Source organism: Peromyscus californicus, unplaced genomic scaffold (assembly GCF_007827085.1).
Source record: "Peromyscus californicus insignis strain IS unplaced genomic scaffold, ASM782708v3 Scaffold_13__1_contigs__length_99412109, whole genome shotgun sequence".
NCBI lineage: Eukaryota > Metazoa > Chordata > Mammalia > Rodentia > Cricetidae > Peromyscus > Peromyscus californicus.
In genome coordinates this window covers 48,890,286-48,913,322 of record NW_026294424.1, presented here as the reverse complement: position 1 = coordinate 48,913,322, position 23,037 = coordinate 48,890,286, and the positions used below count along the sequence as shown (strand labels likewise).

At 37.1% G+C, this 23,037-nt stretch overlaps 1 protein-coding gene across 3 annotated transcripts in view; it reads right to left on the bottom strand.

Moving 5' to 3' along the window:
- The window catches only part of Stim2 (stromal interaction molecule 2), a 135,040-nt gene that overhangs the window by 94,442 nt on the left and 17,561 nt on the right, over positions 1-23,037 (bottom strand). The gene's annotated exons all lie outside the window — the stretch shown is intronic.

Sequence of the window (23,037 nt, the reverse complement as noted above, 5' to 3'; positions counted from 1 at the left end):
GAAGATCATACTTAACAGAAAACTCTACCTACCACATGACATATTGGAACAGTGCAACAGCTCCTTTCCAGCAGGATATAAGGAAAGGGCAAGATGCAAGGTGACATTAAATAGGTAGAACTTGCCTGGGAAGACATGTCAAAAAGGCTGACAATAACTGCATTATTCTTGCCTGCAGAACTCAATCAGAAACTTCTATGAAATGGTTTCAAACGATCTAGAATGAAAGAAGTCATTGCTAACAGTGTTGATCATTAGAAGGCAACATTCACTTTGCTTTTGGGACTGCTCCTATGGAGGTGCTATAATAAAAGTCTCACTTCTAATACCATTTCCAGACATTTAGCTTTCATCTAACTCAAAGAGCTTTGTGTCACTAAGAAATGTGTTTTATGTCCTTCTTAACAATTAAAAGCAGCATTCTTGCCATATCAGCTATCAAAAGATAACCAAAAACTCAAGGTTAGCCTGGTCTATATGAGTTCCAGGCCAGGCAGGTATACATAATGTTATCCTGTCATAGGAAAAAAAAGTACTGGTTCTGTCTTCTAAGGCCTCCTGACTTCTCTAGCAGATACTGTCTTACTCATTCAGCATTTAAGCATAAATACTATATTTGCAACTTAATCATTTCATCATCAGTTTCTCAAAGCAATAGTGGAATCTCACAAAAAAAGACTCTCAATTCCTAAGTTAGAACTGTTCTCAAATCTCAAGTTCACTGTTTACTAGAATGTCATTTCCATCAAATCTCTAAAGGTATGAACATTTTTAACATCCTCAAACACAAAATTAGTACACAATATTTACCCTGACTTGTTCCTATGAACAATAACAAAGGGGATATAAATAAGTAAGTAGTTCTAGAAAATACGTTAAACTGCACAGTGCCTAACAACATCCATAACAACCTGAAAAAGACTACTCATTACAAAACCGACTGGCTGTCCTTTGTAATAAATGACACCTGGAATAAATGTAATAAATGTCACCTGTAATAAATGTCTTTTAAAGAAAATGCTCTGATTTTCATAGGGAAAACTGCAGAAACCTATACAACATAAACTAGCATCCACCTGTCCCTCATAATACCTGAGTCAATAAAAATAATTAATGTTAAGTACTTACTGAATCCTCATAGAAATCAATATTGAAACAGAAACTTTAACTCAAACTATTCACAAATAGCATTGCTAGTATCTCTTTAAAGGACTATGTAAGCAATAGCACTAAGGATAACTTTTAGAACTTACTTTAAAATGCTACTTATATTTTAAAGTTGCCTCAGTAAATCTTTTAATGTGGCCTTAGAAATCTTATCATTTCATAAGCAGCAAGTTTACTGAAGAATTTAGAAAAGAAATACTTATGTGAAATCAGACAAGCATTCTTAAAAGGTTGGGGAGGGGTTTCTGGCTAGCTAAAAAGCCATCAAAAGCTCAAATAATAAGAAACCTTTCAAGTGGTATCAACTTGAAAAATTTGAAAAAAAGATAAATTATCTGTGGTACAAATATTTAGAGAAACTAAGGAATTAATTAGAAAAAACAGAACTGCCTTTAATAAACACAATTAGTTTGAATTTTCCACAACAATATTAAATTAAGACTTTACTAAAACTATACTGGAGTGATGATTTTCCAAGTAAAATTTCAACTAAATCCCAGTGTGTTTTGGTGTGATCACACAAGACTTTATTCCTCACTATATTAAGTGAGTTTTAATCCCCAAATACTGTAACAAGGCTTTCTTTGTGTAGATGGGCTGGGGGAGATTCAGTAACCACTTTGACTGCAATTTTAATTACTGGTAACTTAAGAAACTGAGGTCTTAACATTCCTTTCCCCCTCTTATGTCACATGTACTCTTTCTAACCTTTTGAGAAAGACACACTCAACTAGAGCTAAGGAGCCAGAGCTTCTCTCGATGGCCTGATTCTTCATGAGAAGGAAGGCAAACAGGCAAGTCCAACGTTCTGAGCAGTAGGAAGTCTGAGCTATCCTGTTCGCTCTGCACACTCACTGCTCACAGGGAAGCTTGGGTAACTCTCTGCCTACCTTGGCCTCGACCTTTTTTTTTTTCCTTTTATTAAATTTTTTCATTTATTTTACATACCAACAGTTGGTATTTACATATCAACATACCATAGTTTCCCATCCCTCCTCTCTTCCTGTTCCCTCTCCCCACCTCCCATCTATTGCCCCTATCCATTCCTCCTCCATTCAGAAAGGGACTTGGCCTCAATCTTCTACAAGTTGGGGGGATGTAGACTCAAAGGTTCCATCTCACTCTTACTTCATTTGAACATTTTTTCCTTTTTCATTAATTTTAAAACCTTCATTTATACAGTTAATAATTCCCAAAGCACTTCTCCATCTCCTCTCTCGGGTACTACATGAAGTAGCTATTTCTATTACAAATGAAGTATTGAAGCCCAGAAAGAAATATTGTCAGATCTCCAAAAAAGTAGAGCCTAGCTCAAAAGCCTCTCAAAGATGCCAGAAAGATTCTTGATTTAGAGTCCATACAAATTTAAATAGTTTAAAATATAAACAAAAAATTGTAATAAAATAGTATATTATACAATTACTTTTAAATGTTAACTGTATTCAAAAGAAATTCTTTGAGTCAGATCTCATCTATCCCAGGCTAGTCTTGAACTGCTTATATAGCTGAGGATAACCTTGAACTTCTGACCCTCCCGCCTCCACTTTCCATTTGTGGGAATACAGTAGCCCATCACCAGATCTAGTTTTATGTAATGCTGGGACTCAAACTCAGAGCCTCATGCATGCTAGGCAAACACTCTACAAACTGAGCTACAACCCCAATCTCGTATGTATTTCTTATGAAGTAGCATGTTTCAGAGAGAGAGAGAGAGAGAGAGAGAGAGAGAGAGAGAGAGAGAGAGAACAGATGAACATAGGCTATTCTATTTAAAAAAAAAAAGTATGAACCAGATGAATAACTCTTGTGTATGGTAATGTCAGACTAGCCATTTTTTAAAATATACACTTGAGAAAAATGTAAATCCATAATGTACATAAGATTACATTAAAGAATTAGTAATACTAGTTTAGCCATCCCAGGAAGATTCTTTTTCCTTGTATTCTTAAAAGAAAAAAAGACAACATTAACAACTAACCCATTTGAGAATTCACCTCCTAAATCCACAGGGAACTGTCCAGGCCAGTTTCATTAGTGAGTTCCAGCAATGATCAAGAGAAAAAGGCTTCTACCTTGGCAAGCTTTTCCAGCAAACAGAAAGGAGAAATAGCCTCACTCATGAGCAAGAGATACAGAATTCTAAAATTATTAGCAAATTAAATCCAATCATGAAAAGGATACAACTTTAAAACAAAGCTGAGTTCACTGCAAAAATGGAAAACTAACATTAGAAAAGCAATTAGCATAATTTAACATTAAGAGGTTAAAAGTAGGAAACTCATATGATTATAGGAACAAATGTAAAACATACCATATAAAAAACTACGTATTAAAACAAAATGTACAGGAAGATAGAGGAGCACTCTGACAGTACAGGACGCCTTCAGAAACCACCTATATCTTTACTGGTGAGGAAGGAGAAACAGGCTGCAGAACAGTACCATCAGGGTCTGGAACTACAACAGGAAAGAAAAAAGGAAACCATGTAGACTGTGAAATCTTCCAGGAGAAAATATTTCCTTCAAAGATGAAAGTAAAAATAAGGAGAATTCAGAAAGAGTGCTTGATTAGAAACATATACAAAATTCAACTGTGCTTGCAGATATAAAACAAAATTTCAAGAAAATGTCTAGGAAAAGCATCAAATGTTCTCTAAAATTCACAAATTCAAAATGATGACAAAGAAAATGAAAATATTAAATAAATAAATAAAAAACCTCAGCAGTGTCAAGTAAATTACCAAGTCCTAATCTGAAACTTGATAAGGGAAGGGAAAAATGATCATTTCTTCTGCCTTCTCCATAAGGACTATATTTTAGGAGAACTAAAAAATTGATTAAAGTTCTTGACAGCCCAGCTAATAAATAGAGAATAACTAAACTGAAAAAAAAAATCCAGTTTGTAACTTCAATTAATAGATGTAGGCAACAATCACCAATGCTTAGGATTAGGAGAATGAATAGTGGTAAATCATCTCCCTTAGGTTAAAGACTTTTAAAATGCAGGGATAGGATAGAGCTGAGGATAAATCCACTGATCCAACTGAAAAGCAGGAAGTGCAACAACAGAACAGCTGGACATGTGACTCTCGGAACAGGAGTGCACATGGTGGGTGCCCTGGGAGCACATGGTACCTCCTGGGAGCATTCATACCTAAAAATTTAAGATAGATCTAGCCAAGTTACTAAAACTTGCTATCAATATGGAGGAAACAATTAGAACCAGTTAAATGACACAATATGGAAGGAAACCAGCCAAATTCAAATTAGTCCAAAGGACATATGACCCAGTTTCTCTGACAATTCAATTGCCGGTGGGGGAAGAAAAAAGGTCTTTCAAAAAGCAAGCACAGGGCCGAGGCACGTATAGCTTAGTGGTAGAGTACCTGCCTGGAAAACTGGATGGAGCCTAGATTCAATCCTCACCAGTGGGGGAAAGTGCAGACATAACTATACAATAGCTCTTATGTAAATACGTCATTGTATGGTTATGTCAGACCAGCCATTTTTTAAAACACATCTTTGAGAAAAAGAAAAATGTAAATCTAAAATATGAATAAGATTTCATTAAAGAGTAAGTACTAAATACGCTAGTACACTCAAGGTTATATTTCAAAAGCATTTTAGTGACATATTTGTTTTTATAACTTTCTCTTTCCTATACTCACTCCTCCTTTCTTCGCCTTTGGAATTTTTTCTTTCTTTTCTTTAAAAGATTGGGTCTCATGTTTCCCAGGCTTCAAAACCCCTTTTTAAAACAGCCAGTAATGTATTTCTAAGTGAAGTATTATGATACACATGGTTGTTGATCTTGATTCAAGATGGGATTTAAAATCACCTAGGAGTCAACCCGAAGGCATATCTGTGCAGGTATTTCCAGAGGAGTTTTGATTAAAGGAAGATGAACTACCCTCAACGTGGGCAACACCATTCTACAAGCATGACACTTCAAAACTGCTTTATTTTAGAGAGATGGAGAGGTGGGGTCGACAGTTAAGAGTGCATACTGCTCTTGCAGAGGAGCTGAGTTCAGTTCCCAGTTCCCATATTAGGCAACTCACAACTGCCTGTTGCTCCCATTCCAGAGGATCTGATGTCATCATCTGTGGGAATTTGTACTCATGTGCACATACCCACACACAGACACTCATATGTTTGTGTGTATGTATATGTATGAATATGTGTATTTCATATATATGTAAATATATAAAATAACTAAATCCTAAAAGAAAAATCATTTCATTCTGAAACAATAAAGGTATACATATTTTATGAATAAAATCTACTTAATATTTATTAAAGAAGCTGTTGTATAGAATGAAGTTAATTAATGGGCAAGCTTATTATGAAAGATATACATATATATATATAAACATTTTAAGTAATTTATCTAGAAATTAAGGGAAGAGCTACTTGCTGTCTGTGATGGTAGATATCATGAACCAACTTTGTTAGGCACAGCAACTAAGTAGTCAATCATGCACAACTTAAGTGTTACTGAGAAGGTTACTCGTACAAAACAGCTAAAATCGGGTGGTGTGGGTAGGCCTGATCCAATCTTGGTAGTGTGGGTAGGCCCAGTCCAATTATCTGGAAGACATTAAAAATGACACAGGCGCTTCCCTGAGACCCAAGAATATAGAATCAATTTCAGACAAAAAGTTTCTAAGCTTTGATCCCTGTCCTACAAACTTTTAACTAAACTCCATAATCACATAAGCAATTTCTTCAATTATTTCATATCTGCATCCATTCATTCTACTGTTTATTTTTCTCTAAAAGAAACTAATTTGAATAATAAGAGTGGTTCTGGAGGAAAGAAAATTTTTATGAATTTTCTGAATTGGTTCTCTACTCTTATTAGATTTAGGCAACAATAGACTCTTATTTCCATTGGTAAAGAGGAACAGACAGCCCACAGCACAGTGCATCAATAAAAATACACAAAATATAATAATTAGATATTCCTAATGAATATTACTAAGGCAAGGTTCTACATGAGCATGTATTTGATAGCTTAGAGCCATCTTTCAAACAAGTATAATGAGATTAGCTGGTGGCTACCTCCTTACTGCTAAATGAAGTGGGAAAATAAAAGTAAAAACTCCCAAGTTTCATATGCCTAATTCATGCGTTGCATAAATGACCTACAAACATCTACGTCCAAGACTAGAAGAAACTTTATCCACAGTCGTTACAGAGCCAATTTCTGAACACCACAACTAGAATGTCATCCTGAGTAGCTTGATGACAAAACAAATTGAATTCTCAGCCTCACAGAATCCTGTGTATTAAATCGAAAGCACTGATTTGGAACTAATGAGATTCTGAGAACTGGAATGGGGACTTTGCAGTCTGTGATGCTGTGTACATCAAACATCTAACTGAGCTGGGACTACGGTAGTGGAAGCACACTTTCTACCACCTGAGGTGAACTGTTCTGCTATGGTTTGAACACGGTCGAGTTCATATGTTCAAGGTTTGCTCCTCAGTGTGAGTGTGGGAGCTGATGGCACCTCTAAGAGACAGAACCTAGCAGGGATCAACGCTGTTCTTGTGTGGTTCCAGTTACTGCAAGAAAGTAAGATGGTCCCTGCCCACTGTCTTCTTGCCTCACTCACCTCATGATCCCTCTTAAATGTACTATCATGAAGCAATCTACCATGAAGTGCTCATGAGAGGTGAAACAATACCAACATGATGACCTTAAACCTTAACAACTCTAACATAAACAAACATCTTTTCTTTACACAGGCATTTTGCTAACAGAAAATGGAATATAATATACTTGCTTTTCAAGAAGACTGTAATGGCTTCTTGAGATAACCACTTTGCCAGAAATAGAAGATTCTCCTCAGGACTAACCCCTCTGGTTTTGAATATTACCAAATTCCAGTTCCAGCAAGTATCAAAGTACAACCCACAGGCATGCAGTTTATATGAACAGAAAACTGGGAAGTGTGTGTGGGAACTGGTGTTAAAAGTGCAGAATAATGTAAACAAAAGTTCAAGTTTGACCAGACCAAATTTATTGATAAGAACCATTAAACAAAGTCTAGGTTAATGCACTGGGTCTAGCAGCTTTGCTGCCTAGTTGCAAATATAAATCAAAATGAGGCCTATATCAAAAGAAGTTCCAGAGCCAGAACCAGTAGAGCATATACTATGCAAAGGCTTAGGTCAATGAGAATAGCATAGTGGTTTATCACATAAAATCTGTTTACCTAATTTAGGAGGATTTAAATTACTCAGCTTTAACCACAATTATAAGAAATAAATCTTGAGAGTCTCAACATAGTTAAAGAGCTCTAAATTTGCTGTCTAAGTCACAAATTATTATGAGAAACTTTAACACTTGATTGTGAGGTCCTTAAATGCAATGAGGACAACTGAATACTAGAAAGCAGGGACCAGGTAACAGTGCTTAACAACCAAAGGTGAACACCTATGAGACAGCAAAACCAAACAGTAATCTGGTACACAAAGAACAATAGTATTGGTAGTCACCCACAGTGCACTTAGGAAAAACTTCTAACTTGATCTGGATAGCCAGAAGGGTCAAATCAACTGAACAAAAGACATTCTGCATTACTAGAACAGAGAAATTCTACTGTACCAGATGTGATGTCTCCACTTGCACACTAAGTCATTCCTTGGTACCTGGTATGCAAATACTGATCTGAAATATACTCATTTAAAAAAAAACACTTCTGTTAATGAAGACAATCAGGTTCAGTTTGTTTTCTGCAAACTAAGTTGTATTTGAAATATACTTTCAGTGACTTTTACCTCAGGGTTCTATCAACTTTCATGACCTAAGTTCTGAACATTGCCCACAACAAAATGCTCTACAAAAAGCTGGACTGCCATGCAAGATTTTCTGCAACATGAGCCAAATGATCCAGGAGATATTTCAAGTGGCAATGGCAGATATACTGTCTGAATCCTTTAGCAAGCCCTTGTATAGGTAAATCAAAATACAGATCCCTGAGAACTTGGACCAGAGTCCTGCCATCCTCCATGGAAAGTTAACTTTCCATCTGAGAAACAGAAGCTGGCTTCTCCCTAGGCTTATTAGAGACTGAATAATAAGTCACCAAGTTCCCATGGGATCTGAACTCCATCATAAACTGAACCATCAAACTCATGATACTTGGCATATACTGCAGTACTGCCAACAAATGCAAGCACTTTATGCAAGATGGCAGTCAAGTGCACCCTGAAAGTATAATAATTTATAAACAAGTAGCCTGATGTCCATGATTCCCCTTCCTACTACACTATTTGTTCTCTTGCAGCCCACACCTATAGCCTCATGGGATTGAATACTCAGAGCTGACTAGAGAAGGAAAAGGCTAGGTCCGTTTTACAGATGACTCTACAAAATATGCATATACCACTAGCAAAATCAATTGGTGTGGCCCCTTCTGAGACATTCCTTTAGAAATGAAAGGGGATCCACACAGTGGGCAATGAGTTTAGTTCTTCTATTTCTTGGAAGAGTTGTTAAGAGATGCTGATGCCTATATCAATTCACAGAATATGCCCTATAGTTTAGCTAGATGGTCACAGACTTGAAAGGACATGATCAGGAAACTGCTATGAAGGAAGTCTAAAGAAGGTATATTGACAGATGTCTCTTAATGGGGATGGAGGGAAGTGAAGATATGTGCCCAACATGAATGTTCACCAAGAAGTGGGATCAGTAAAGTATTTTAAGAATCAAGTAGGCAAGATAACCCATTCTGTAAATACCAGTAGACTCTTTCCCTAGCCACCCCCATCATTATCCGATGGCCTTATAAGCCAAGAGGCCACGGGAGAGAAGAATATTGTGCATGTGTTCAGGAACATCAATTTTACTCAACCACAGCAGGCCTAGCTAGAACCACTCATCTGCCAACACTGAGTCCCTAATATAGTACCAATTCACAAGATGATCAGCTAGTTACCTGGTGGCAGGTTAAATATATGAACCATTTTCACCATAGAAAGGGTAATATTTAGCTCTTACTGAAACAAACACTCTGGATAAGGATTTGCCTTACCTGCATACAATGTTTTTGCCAAACCTACCATCCATGGGCTGACAGAATGACTTATCTACCATCTAGCTGTTTCACACACCATTGCTTCCGATAACAAACTCACCTAAAAGCACATGGAGCATAACACTGGACCCAGGCTCATGGAGTTCACTGGTCTTACCAAGTTCCCCTCTTACCATGACGCAGCTAGCTTGACAGAATAGTGGTGAAAGAGACTTTTGAAAGCTGTTATAATATCAAGTAGGTGTCAAAAATACTCTGAAGATCTGGAGTAACAATACCCACAAGGTTGTGTTTCCTCTAAATAAGTGTCCAACAGAGTACTGTTTCTACCATTGCCAGGCCTGAGAATGGTTGAAAATAGCAATGGCACCACTCTCTAAACAATACCACACCCACAGCCTTATGGTCTGCCTGGTCTGGAGGTCCTGCTTCTGAAGTGAAGAATGCTTCCATTGTTGTATACAACTCCACTGAAACAAAGTAAAGACTGCATCTGAGACTTGGGCTCTTCATGGCTGAGTCAACAAGAAAAAGGGAAACACCTACAAGTCCACACTGGCCTACATAACAAAACTCTGAGCTTTCTCTGAAAAGGAAACACTCTTCCTCAAGAGACTATAACATCATCCCTGGCACAAGGCCCTTGTCTGCCAACTTGTTCTTAGACTTCTAGACTGACCAGTCTCTATAATCACCTGAACCAATTCCTTGAAATAAATTTCTTTCTTTTTTTTTTTTTTTTTTTGGTTTTTCGAGACAGGGTTTCTCTGTGTAGCTTTGCGCCTTTCCTGGCTCTCACTCTGTAGACCAGGCTGGCCTCGAACTCACAGAGATCCACCTGGCTCTGCCTCCCGAATGCTGGGATTAAAGGCGTGCATTTCTTTAGACCTATACAGGTCAATATAGAAATGAGTGTGACATAATTAATTATTTTAAATTACAAGTTCAAACACTTAAAAGATGATTAAATCATTGATTAGTGTAATTATAATCATACATGTGTAGTGGTTTGAATGAGAAATGCCCCCCATAGGCTCAGGCGATTGAACACTGTTCTCCAATTGGGAAGCTTTGGAGAGGTTCCGGAAGTGTGGCTTGTTGGAGGAAGCATGTCACTAGAGATGAGCTTTCAGATGTTAAAGCCTGTTTGCCATTTCTAGTTTTAGCTCTCTGTTTCGTGCTTGAGTTTGAAGACAGGAGCTTCCAGCTTCCTTTTTCAGTCTCCATACCTCCCTGCTTCAGTGTGCTGATACTTACTTATCCTTCTGGACTGATGAGCCCACATAAAGCCTTGGCTTTAATCTTTTATCAGAGCAACAGAAAAGTAACTAATACACATGAAATATTTTTAATTATACTAATTTATTTTGCCTTGCTAGGTATCAAACCCAGACCCTTACACATGCTAGGAATGCTCATTTATATTTCTGTAAGGAAAAAAGTTATTAACAAAGACTTTAAAAAATATTAAGAAGCAGCCGGGCGGTGGTGGCGCACGCCTTTAATCCCAGCACTCGGGAGGCAGAGCCAGGCGGATCTCTGTGAGTTCGAGGCCAGCCTGGGCTACCAAGTGAGTTCCAGGAAAAGGCGCAAAGCTACACAGAGAAACCCTGTCTCGAAAAACCAAAAAAAAAAAAAAAAAATATTAAGAAGCAAGGACAGTCCAGACAAAGCAAGGAAGGAAGACCAAGGAGAAGAAACAAAAGCGGCCCAAGCATACAGTAAAGAGAAAGACTAAAATCAGGTCTCTGCTTTATGAATCTGGAACACAGAAGAAGGCAAAACACAGTTTGAGGTATCTGTTTTGGTGTGTATGCTATTCTACAATATTTTTAATCATATACGTTTTATGTTTTTATATTACACTGAACTTGATTTTCAGGGCAATAAGGCAGAAAGGTTTTCACTTTCCACTGGATTTCATGCCTGGGCAGTATCACCTGTACCACAATTAACAAGGGAGCATTATCACCTCCCTACTCTGAGAGGAGCCCTTCTACAGCCTGTCTTCAATAGCCTGTAGAAAGTGGTCCCTTTTCAAATAGAGATAACGCCACATCTTTTCTCTAAAACCCTGCAGTCACTCCCCATCTCATTCCCCAATGGCCTCACACCAGTAAAAAAAGACTGTGTGCATTCTTCCTACACTGTCTCTCTGACCCAGTCTACTCTTACCAATGCTTATCATGTGCCAGCCCCAGAGTCCACTGAACGTTTCTACAAAGTCCAACCATGTCACCTTCTCCACCTAAGGAAAAATGGAAAGGCATCATTCCTGTCTCCTTGTGCTTCTTTTTTGTCTTTGGTTTTTGCTTGTTTGTTTGCTTGGTTTTTGTTTTGTTTGAGACAGGCTTTCTCTGTGTCGTCTTGGCTGTCCCGGAACTTGCTCTGTAGATCATAGAGCTCTGCTTGCCACTGCCTCCTTTGTGCTGGGGGGATTAAAGGCCACCACCGCCAGGCTCTTCATGTTTCTTGTCAAATGTTTCCTAAGACACCTGTATTTGACCACTGTATATAGACTAGCAAATACACACGCACCACATACACACACACACACACACACACACACACACACACACAAATGTCCCTGACTCACTCTCTCTCTCTCTCTCTCTCTCTCTCTCTCTCTCTCTCTCTCTCTCTCTCGTCTATTTTTCTTCTGCTAACTTCCGGACATGCATGTACACTTGCTCAGCTCTTTACCATCTTCCCACTTCAATGTGTGATCACTGTTTGGTTTCGCTCACTACTCTAGTACCCAGAACATATGCCCAATCAGCATACATTGAAATAATACACCAGCCTTACATTAAAATGTTAATCAATCTTTCTAATTATGTGACTAGGCCAGAAACGGCCATTTGCTCAGTTTGCTATCCCCATTCTCCTTACTGATTTGGTCGGACAGCAAATTTGAAAAGATAGTGAATGTCCTACCTGTCATAGTTCTGCTCTTTTCTATTTAACCACAGGTAAGATCCACAGGCCCAACTTCCTCATTCACCAAATAAGAGGACTCGGTCATGTTAATCAGCTTGTTAAAACTTGACTCTCTAAGCCTTAAATGTGAGGCAATGTTTATATAAAACTTTCAATTAGCCATCATGGTATTTCTTAAGCTAACTCAACACTGTATCAGTAAACATACACATACACACACACACACACACACACACACACACACACACACACACACACAGCGCCTACATTTAAACTTAGGTACTTAATTTCCCTTCACTTTCATAATGCAAATAGCACTGGACTACATGTTATGTTTCACTGATCCTAGGCGCTTTAGCGTAATAACCACCATTCATACAAAAGTTACCTTCTGACATTACTTAGTCAAAACACAGAAAAAGAACTCAGAAACGGAAACTTATCACACGCATCATACACTAAAACCCAATACTCTTACTCAAAGGAGAATCTTATTTACAACTCAAGCCATGATACCTATCTTCCACCTTAGCATGTACTAAAACATAAGCTATACAGCTTCACAATAAAAAATGTGGCATAATCATATGCTCATGATTCCATTTACATCATAATCAAAAATAAGGACACAAACCCAAGGACCACCTTGAGCAGAGGCACACAATGATGACAAAGGAACATGTAGGGTGAGGACAATGTCTTTACTAATATAAGTGCTGACTATTAAGTGAATACTTGCTTTGAGCAAAGCGGATACACTGTATACTGATGACTTTGAAAAACTCTATGAAAAGTAAATAGCAAATAGTTGAAGCCCATGAAACACAATGCTGAACAGAGCAACACAAATCAGTTAAGAATATCTGTACTTAAAGGAAAGAGATGGCTCAGTGGTTAAGAGCACTGACTCATGTTCCAGAGGAACCGGGTTCCATTCCCAGGCCGTCCGATATCTGATCACACCAGGATAAAATTTTTAAAAAAAGGAAAAAGAATATCTGTACTTTTGTACATGTGCTGACTTTATCTGTTTACTATAAAGTACATTCTAACTAAGAAAGGAAATAGCACATTTTAGAAATTATTGGTTTCTAAAATGAAACAAGTTTTATAATTCAAAGGTGTTAATATTCAGCAGGCAAAATACAGCAATTTAAGGTGAGCCCTGTAGCTGGCAGCCCTGTGAACCTGCACTTAACTTCTCTAAGTCTCTGTTACCTCTCCCATAAAATGAGAATCTGCCCCTCAGTCTGCTGAGGACCAAATAAGTCATTTCATACAAAGCATTGAAAGCAGCGCTAATGCACAGTAAGCACTGAATAAATGTTGGGTTTTGCTCATGTGGGACACTTAATCTGCCAGTGTTGCTACACAAACAGTGTTTCTGGGCTAGTCATTGGAGATGAGTACTGAAAGGGAACATGGCACCCTCTCAAAATATTTGTACTTTCCCTACATACAAAGTAGTACCATTAATTGTTTTCTTTGTGTTTAAGTTTGTCAAAGTAGTTGCTGTAGTAGAAATCAATCATACTCCAGTCTCATTCTGGCTTTTAAATCTTTATTACAGTTTAGACCCAAAGCACTTGTAAAAATTAAATAAACATTTAGAGCACTGCAGCATAAAGCAATGGCATGCTTTGAAGGAGTTACTACATGCAGAACACTGTGTTCAACATTTTTCCTATATTCACAACAATCCTATTAAATAGATGTATTTACTATGCCAACTAAAATGGCATAAATCCGTTTTACTAGAGTACACCCTTCATTCCTTCACTTCAGTTAGAAGATAGTAAGGCTCTGGCATACAATAAGAGTCTCAGAGCTGTTTGCAAAAACCGGATCATAACAAAGAGGTGAGAGCTCTCCAGCCCAACCTCTGTTCCATCATATTTTATAACAGGCATGTTCTCTGCCAAAGGACATGAAGAACTCAAGCATCTAATCCCATTATTTCAATCCTGCTTGAGATAAGGTTCTTGGTTTACTGAGAAGCTTATTCATTTGCCAGGTGTTAATCTAGGTGACAATTTGATAAGCCTATTGTTAACAGGAAATTTTCAGAAAATATGGTGCTCCAGATCCATGTGATGTCCATATAATGAAATTATGTTCATTATAATGAAATTATCAGTGTCATAATAAAACATATAGCCTTGAAGAATTATGTGAACCACTTAGTATCACAGAAACATATTCAAACACCTTTACATGTTTTTCCCTGTCAAGTAGTAAACAATTATTTACTACAACACTGTCTCCTTCAAATAAATAAATGTAGGAGGAAAATTTCATTTTAAATTTGTCAGTCTTTTTCATACCATATTTTCACTGTACAATTCTACTTCCAAATGTAGCTTTGTTATAGAAAATGAATCCATTACAACATTTTGTCCCACACATTGTAAGAAGCACAAGAGCCCTTGAGTAAGGAGATAAATACAGAGTAACTGAAATGCAGAGCTATGGACTGAGGGTGTGGCTCAATGATAGAGTAATTAACCCTAAATTCAATCCTCAATACTAAAAATCGATGAATGAATGAATGAATGAATGAATGAATGGTTATGTTACCCTAAAGACTAGTTTGTTCCATTATTCTTTTCTGTATTTCCCTCCCAACCCTCCTCTGCACATGTGTTCAATGAACACTAGTTCCTATGGTAGAAAAGAAATATACATAATACCTGTACTTACATTTTAAAGTCATTAAAATGTTAATGACAAACTGTAGAACAATATGCCACTATTTTAAATGAACTAGCATGTACAAAAAAGGGCCATACCAAGAGAAACTGACAGAACAAAGTAAGGATGACATTGTTACACTGTAGTAACTGAAAGACAACTTTCAGAAATCCACGTTGTTAAGAGATTCAAGGACTGTGTCTGCTAAGCACTCTACTACTAAGGAGGAAGAAGAGGGGAAGGTAGGGAAGAAGTGTGGGTCTCAACCCTTTTAATGAACTCTCATTTTTGTAGCCATGGAAGAGCCGGTCTCAACTGTCTCTCATTGTTACTCAAGAATTTCCTACCAGGTCCTCCCTCCATCTCAAAGGGGCAATCTGTCCAACAACACCCACAGGAGAAATTAGGTGTGGTAGTACACACCTGCAATCCCAGTACTCTACATCAGAAACAGTAGGATTGCCACAAGTTCAAGACCAGCCTAGATGGGCCACATAATAAGTACCAGGCCAGCCAAGACAAAATAGTAAGATCCTGTCTCAAAACAACTATAGTAAAAATAATAATACACAAAAAAGAAGATATTCAAAACCTTTAATAGTCAAAGAAATAAAAATATATTCCTGGAGGGATGATTCAGCAATCAAAAGCATTAGCTGCTCTTCCAGAGGATCCAGGTTCAATTCCCAGTACCCACAGACGTGTTTGTACCTCCAGTTCCAGAGAACTGAACACTCTCTTCGGGCCTCTGCGGGCATGCTCATGGTACACAGACATACACACAGGCAAAATACCCATCCACATTAAAAAAAATAATAATAATTTTTAAATGTTAAAATATATGTAATCTACCCAAAACAGCAATTATTTTTCAATAAAATACTAATGAACACCAAAAATCCACTTTTTTTCCAAAAGTCAAGTAAGCAGTAAATAAATACATACAAATGTACATATTAAACCTTAAAAATATTAGTATCTTTTAACCTCATAGAATACTTCTGGGGGTATTTTTTTTTTTTTTTTTTTTTTTTTTTTTTTTTTGAGACGAGGTTTCTCTGTGCAGTCCTGGCTGTCCTGGAACTCACTCTGTAAAACAGGCTGGCCTCGAACTCAGAGATCCGCCTGCCTCTGACTCTCGAGAACTGGGATTATAGGCGTGTGCTACCACCACCAGGCACTCTAACTATATTCTAAATGCCTATCGCTATACCCACAGATAAGTGTGGCTCTCACCCCTCATGAAAGCAGTTTCTTTCTGCAGCAGATGGAAGCTATGAAAGAGATCCATAACTGGTTGAGATGCAGAGAACAGCGACTATGTGGTGCCTAGCATGGTACATACACAATACAACCCCTACACATAAGGTTCTGGGAGCATCACAAATGGGGGTAGGGAGTCTTTAAGGGATGAGGACACCTATAGCAAGATAGTGTCTTCTAGACATGACAGGGACATTGCATCCATGAAATCTCAACAAGATGACACCTAAACAAGACCTGCATATCAGCTGACATGCTACCAGAGATGAGAGGAATTCCACAGGTCCTCACCCTTAGATGACAACAGTCAACTGGTGCTGAGGGAGAGAAAATCAGTTTTCTACAGGCACAAGTCCTCCAAAGGTCAGCCAATCCCAAGTGGTCAGTGCTAAACCCATGTACATAAAAGCAACATTAAATATATATTATGTACAACAATAAGGAAAGATCAGAAATCCCAGAGGGAGTGAGGTCAGGGGGAAAAGGAGGTGTTGGAGGTGAGGGAGGACTGTAAATGATGTAAATACAGTGTAGTCCTATATGAAAGTCTCAAAAAATAAAAATAAATTTAAAGCTTGGAACTCCAAAACACATACATTTGCTCATATCAATATTATAAAAGAAAAACTGAAAAAAACTATGTAATAGAAATCTATCCAATAATAAAAATGAATAATTTATATCTTCCATTTCATTTAATGACTAAGAAAAAGCTCAAGATATGCTAGATTTTAGGAAGCAAAATGCAAAATAGCATCTATGATAATTCCTATTTTGTCTTCATCCATTCAGATACTATAACAAAAATACCATAAACTGAGTTGTTTCCCAACAGAAATCACTGCTCACAATCCTAAAGGCTCAGAACCTCAAGATCTGCAGCCAAGTACGGTAAGAGCACTTTGTTGCTATGTCCTCACATGACAGAAGAGCTAACGAATGCAAGCAGTGCTCAAAGCCTCTTTTATAAAGTACTTATCCCATGGATGAGGAGATGTTATGTGTCCTAACTGCCTCACAAAGGAGCAGTCCTTACATCACCAGAGTAGTTAGGGTTCACTCTATGTAAGTTGGAGAGAGGGATTTATTCACACCATAACACATCTACAGAAAACAATCCCTGATGTACATAAAAGTAATTCTAAAACGCTCATTCTGAAAAGTGTAATTTGTTTTGTTGCTTGCTATACTTTATTTTTCTAAGTTCAGAGTAAGAAAGACTGTGTGATAAAGAACGAAAATTGAAGCAACATAATCACTTATTTTAAAAATCATAAGATATGTTGAAAATCAGTTTAAATGTTAAAAACCCATGGTTAAAATACATTATTTCTTACTTCAGCATTCTTGGAAACTCAGAGGGGGAAAAAATAAAACACAGTAAATATTTTATTCACATAATGTGTGAATTAAGACATTTATTAACCCAAAAGTTTTAGGAAGACTATAATATATAGTGGCACAACCTCCATACCACATGATCAAGAACAGCAAGGGCCCAGTCCTTTCACAGCTCAAATTTATGCGGGTGGGTAAAGGCAACACATCACAAATGCGTTAACACATAATTTCTGGTTGTAAACATTATAAAGGAATTAAATGATTTCTGTGATTACTGAAGCAAACAAGGAAGTAGGCTGTTCCTTATAAGAAATCATCAAAAAAGTCCTGAGAGAAATATAAAATCAAAAGCCAAATAGTAACAAGCTACGTAAAACACTAAGGAGGAAAAAGAAAGGCAGAAAATGTGAAGTGTCGAGGCTCAGAAAGAGGGAACAAGTTTGGCATATTCTAGCAGCAGAAAGGAAGCCAACATGACAAGGTGAATAAAGAAAACCAAAGACAGGCCAGATCATGCTGCGAGTTACATGACAGAGTATGTTTCTAGTCTATAATAAGGAAAACAAGCTTAGTAGTAGTTTTTAGTAAAACAGGAAGAAGCACAGAGAATTCTATGTAGTCTTATAGGATTCTGAGAGACCAGGCTATCAAACGCAAAGTAACAAAGAGGAAGGAGCTACAAGAAGCCCTGAAGGAAGAGGTAATCGTGGCCTGGACTAGAAAACAGCAAGGAAAGTGGAGAAACCTAAGTGTACACAGTGGTTAGAATCCACAGTATTTACAGACAATGGTCAGTGTGAGCCATGAGGACCAAAACAATCACATACAGCTCTTGGGATCCTAGCTGAATCACAGTTCACAAAGCTGAATCTTAAAATGTTCTTACATTGATGGAAGTACATTGATGTGTACTAGGAAGTACCTGCCCAGTGAAACACTAGTGAGTTTATGCAAGGTTTACTTGTCACTATCTATGAGATAATGGGCATTATGTTAAACTAAAAGTTTAAGCTTTCAGTTTCCTCAATATCTCCTATTATCATTGAATTTTAAGGAAGATTAAATGTGATCCTTTAAAAACTGCTAAATAGTCAGTGTACTCAAAAACAAATTAAAGCTACCATAAGTTGTATGTACTCAGAACAGAGAAAGTCCTCAATACATTTACTGTGGATAAGTCAGCAGACAAAAAATAAAATGATAAAATAGCTTAGGTCTTCTGATTTGATTTCATTCTTTATAATCCTTCCACAAAATTACACACCCTTCCCTAGAAAGGGAAAAGTGAGCGAGCACCCTTACATTATGAAATCAACTCAAGAGAACTACGGAATACTAACAGGCTAAATTTTAGGATTCAAGTAGACATAATTTAAGGTCTTGAGGGTTCAACATTAAACAGAGTCAAGTCCATTAACTAAAATAATATGTAACTTCTAAATCATAAAAATAACTAGAAAAGCTCACAGGCCTGTTCAAGTTGATGAATCAATCAAAACTCAATGTGAAGAAAGCACATGTCTTAGACATGAGCTAAAGCACGGCAAGCAGGCAGAAAGAACTGCCAGAAAACTAGACGGGGAACATGAGTGAGTGTCAGGAAAAGCAGACAGAACCTAAGCCTGAAAGCAACACCCAAGAAGACATTATCAAAATGTAGGAATAGTCAGTCAGCCTACCAGAGAACAGACCACCGGAAGTAGACATCCACCTCTGATAAATAGACAGGAAATTCTTTTATTACAATTATAATGCCAAAAGATGCAACCCCAAACACCATAGTCACTAATTTTGAAAACTATTCATATTTATTAAGTTTTTATTTAGCACAGAAAGTTATGACTTTCACTGTGGCATTTTCATATATACATTTTTCTTGATACTCTTCCCTCGGCCCCCAATTCCTCCCCTGCTAATCCTCTTCCTCCTCCCAAGGGTTCCCTTCTACTTTGAAATGCTGAAAACCCAAGAGATCAAATCCCTACTCTAAACTACAGTAAGATTTAAATCTCAAAAATTTAATTCTAGGAAAAAATATTTTTTAAATAATTTTCAAGACATGAATTTATACCACAACAGAGGCCCTGGTATGGAACACACCTCCAATCTTAACAATTGAGAGGTTACGGAATTAAAGGCCAGCCTGGGCTACAGAGGGAGACTCCTGTCTCAAAAAGTAAAAAGAAAAAAAAAAGCCGATAGGCTACTTTGGACAATATCTATTTTTGCAAGCATAAGCAACGAGTATACTACAGTAGTTGTACGGATGTGATGGTTAAAAGCAAACTATCTGCATTTATTCAAAAAGTCCAAAACCAAAAACTATAAATATAAATTTGAGGATTATATGCAGCCAGCTTCATAACTAGTCATATGAAATACCACAATGACCAGACTGTCTTTTAATGACACTGACTTAAAAATAATGATGGCTCACCACAATAGTAGCCCAGAGCCACGATCCTAAAAAATTTCATCTTTCATACAGACGTACAAAAAAAAAATCTTCATTGAGTTAACATTTTTATGTTCTTATCTTTTTACTTTATTTTATATTTTTATTTTTATGTACACACACAATTCTTATAAATAATGTCAGTGTTCTGATAATGCAGAAGTCAAATTTACACACACAATTGAATTAGTACCCTCCTAAAAGTCTTTTTACAATTTATATGCCCAATGTTGGGAATACAAAGATAAATTACACAGCACAGTAAATTATAAAAACTAATGCTGATAAATTAAAATAGCAGCTATCAATGTAGCTCAATATGGTAATCAGTGTTAAAAAATTAATATTATGAATGAATGAATGAATGATAAAGAAATAAACAAAGGAGATAAAGTAGAAGACACCTAACAAGAAAATGCATATCAAAAGTGAATTAAGGAGATCAATTACAGGCATCTATAGAACTAGTCAATCTTCATGACCCTCAACTACACTCTGAAGTCTTACATGGTATAACTGGGGAGTGTATTAAAGTCTTACATAAGACTGAAGGTCAATCAGGAAAATCAAAAATTCCTCCACTCCCAGGACACAGTGAAAACCCCTGTCATAATGCAAAATTGCTGGCACAGCAGGAATTGCTCTAGGCCACATAAAGCATTAAAACACAGCAACTCACCACAGATGAGTGGTGCACCATAAGCAGTAACAGTAAAGCCACACAAGCTCAACTAAAGACAAACAGACTCAACCTATCAGAGAATCCATTTCTACACAAAGGTAACTTTCTCAACTGTATTTATCGTTCAATCACAAAATATGGAAGACATAAAAGAAAATAAACCATTTTCAACATACACAACAAACAAGAAAACCAAACACAAAGATGAGCCAAATGTTAGCACTATCACATAAGATGCTAAAATGACTGTATGGTGATATTTTATTTGTGCTGGAATGTGATTTTATTTGTATGTTAATAAATAAAGTTGCCTGGAGGTCAGAGCTAATAGCAAGCCATTAAGCAGAAGTCTGGCAGTGGTAGCACGTGCCCTTAATCCGATGATATGGCAAGCAGAGTCTATGTGTTCAAGGACATAGCCAGCTTGGAGACACACGCCTTTAATCTCAATACCAACCATAGAGACCTGGAGGTCTGTATAAACAGGCAGTGACAAGGAGGTCATGTGGTTGGGTTTAAAACCAATGAGAAGGCAGAACAGAAAGTCAATAAAAATACAAACACACAGAAAGTATAGGTCTTTTTCTCAGGGGAAGGACGACAGCAACAGTGAGAGGTAAGAAGGCAGTCTTAGCTCTTGGCTTTTAACTCTACATTTGGCTCTGTGTTTCTTATTTAATAAGACCGTTCAGAATTACATCTACATGACTGTGACTTCAATGTTAACAGATCAAGAGGAAAATTCCAATTTTAGAATCCATATACAGCATGATGAGCAGCCAAGGGATTTTAGCAGACATAGAAACCACGAGTCAAATAATAATATTAAAATTAAAGAAAGAAAATCATCACTTCAAAAATGAAGTATTTCTTCTACAAGATTATCAGTGAATATAAAATATTTTGGTAGAAATCATCCAACCTAAAGCAAAAAAAAGAAAAAAGTATCAAAAAGGGGAAATGTTTTTGCCCCACAGTTATGACACAATATCAAATATTCTAGCAAATACTTAGGAAGAATGCCAAAGAGAAAAAAAAGAAGAAGAAAGAAGGAAGAATGCCAAAGAGAAAATAATTACCTGAAAAAGTCAAGCTTTTCCGAAATTATGATAAATACCAAGCACAGATCCAAGATTAGAAAGCCCTATCTGAATTGTCAAGTTATGTAGTGTGGTTGGTTGGTTTTGGTTTTGGTTTTGTTTTAATCTTCGGGGGCTTGCACACAGCTCCCAAATAAATACATGGAGATTTATTCTTACTTATGTATGTCTGGTCTTAGCGTGGCTTGTTTCTAGCCAGCTTTTCTGTCTTAAATTATCCCGTTTCTCTTTAACTATGTTTTGCCTCAGGGCTTTTTACCTTTCTTTATTCTATGTATCTTTCTTTCCATCTTATTTTGTGGCTGGCTGTGTGGCTAAGTGACTGGCCCCTGGCATCCTCTATTCCTTCTCCTTTTCTCGCTTCTCACCGCTCTTTTTTCAAGCCTAGATTTCTCCTTCTATTTATTCTCTCTGCCTGGCAGTCCTATCTATCCCTCTCCTGCCTAGCTATTGGCTGTTCATCTCTTTATTAGACCAATCAGGAGTTTTAGGCAGGCAAAGTAACACAGCTTTACAGAGCTAAACAAATGCAACATAAAAGAATGCAACACATCTTTGCGTCATTAAACAAATATTCCACAGCATAAACAAATGTAACACATCTTAAACTAATATTCCACAACAATGTAGTTCCCTCAAGCTGTACATTCAAAGTCAGCTTCTTCCCACTATATAACAACATAGCTGAGACAATCACTGTTATGAAAAGGGAGGTTTGTTTGGGCTCAGCATTTCAGAGGTTCCAGTCTGGATTCAATGAACCAAATCGCTTTGAGGCCTATGGTGAGATGGCATCTTCTGGCAAGGGACACATGGTGGGACAATGATGAAAACATCATGATGATCAGCAAGCAGAAGGAATAAGAAACCAATGAATCTTAGTCCCGTTAAAGAGTATGCACCAATGACTTGACTTCCTTTCACCAATCTTACCTCCCATAGGTCCTATCATCTACTAGTAATATCTGGGGCTGAGGACCAACACATTAATACATGGGCCTTCGAGAGGCATTTAAGACCAAACTACACCATAATATTATATTAAAGACATGTTTGGGGGAAGTATGTAGATAGGAGATTTTGTGAAAATATATTCTGTAATCCTTAAAAAGTCAACATAGTATTTACCAACACTGTATAAAATGAACTAGAAGAAATGGGCTAAAACTGAGTTAAGAAAAGGTAGTAAGAGATCGAAGAGAGAGACTGACTCTGTATTCTCTAAAACTCAACCCAGCAGCAGTTTCCTTCCATGTTACTAATGTAGATATTCAGACTACTTTAACCAAAAACTACTGTTTAGCAAATACGTTAAGCAAAGGCAGTTAGTTATGAGTTGTATAAAATA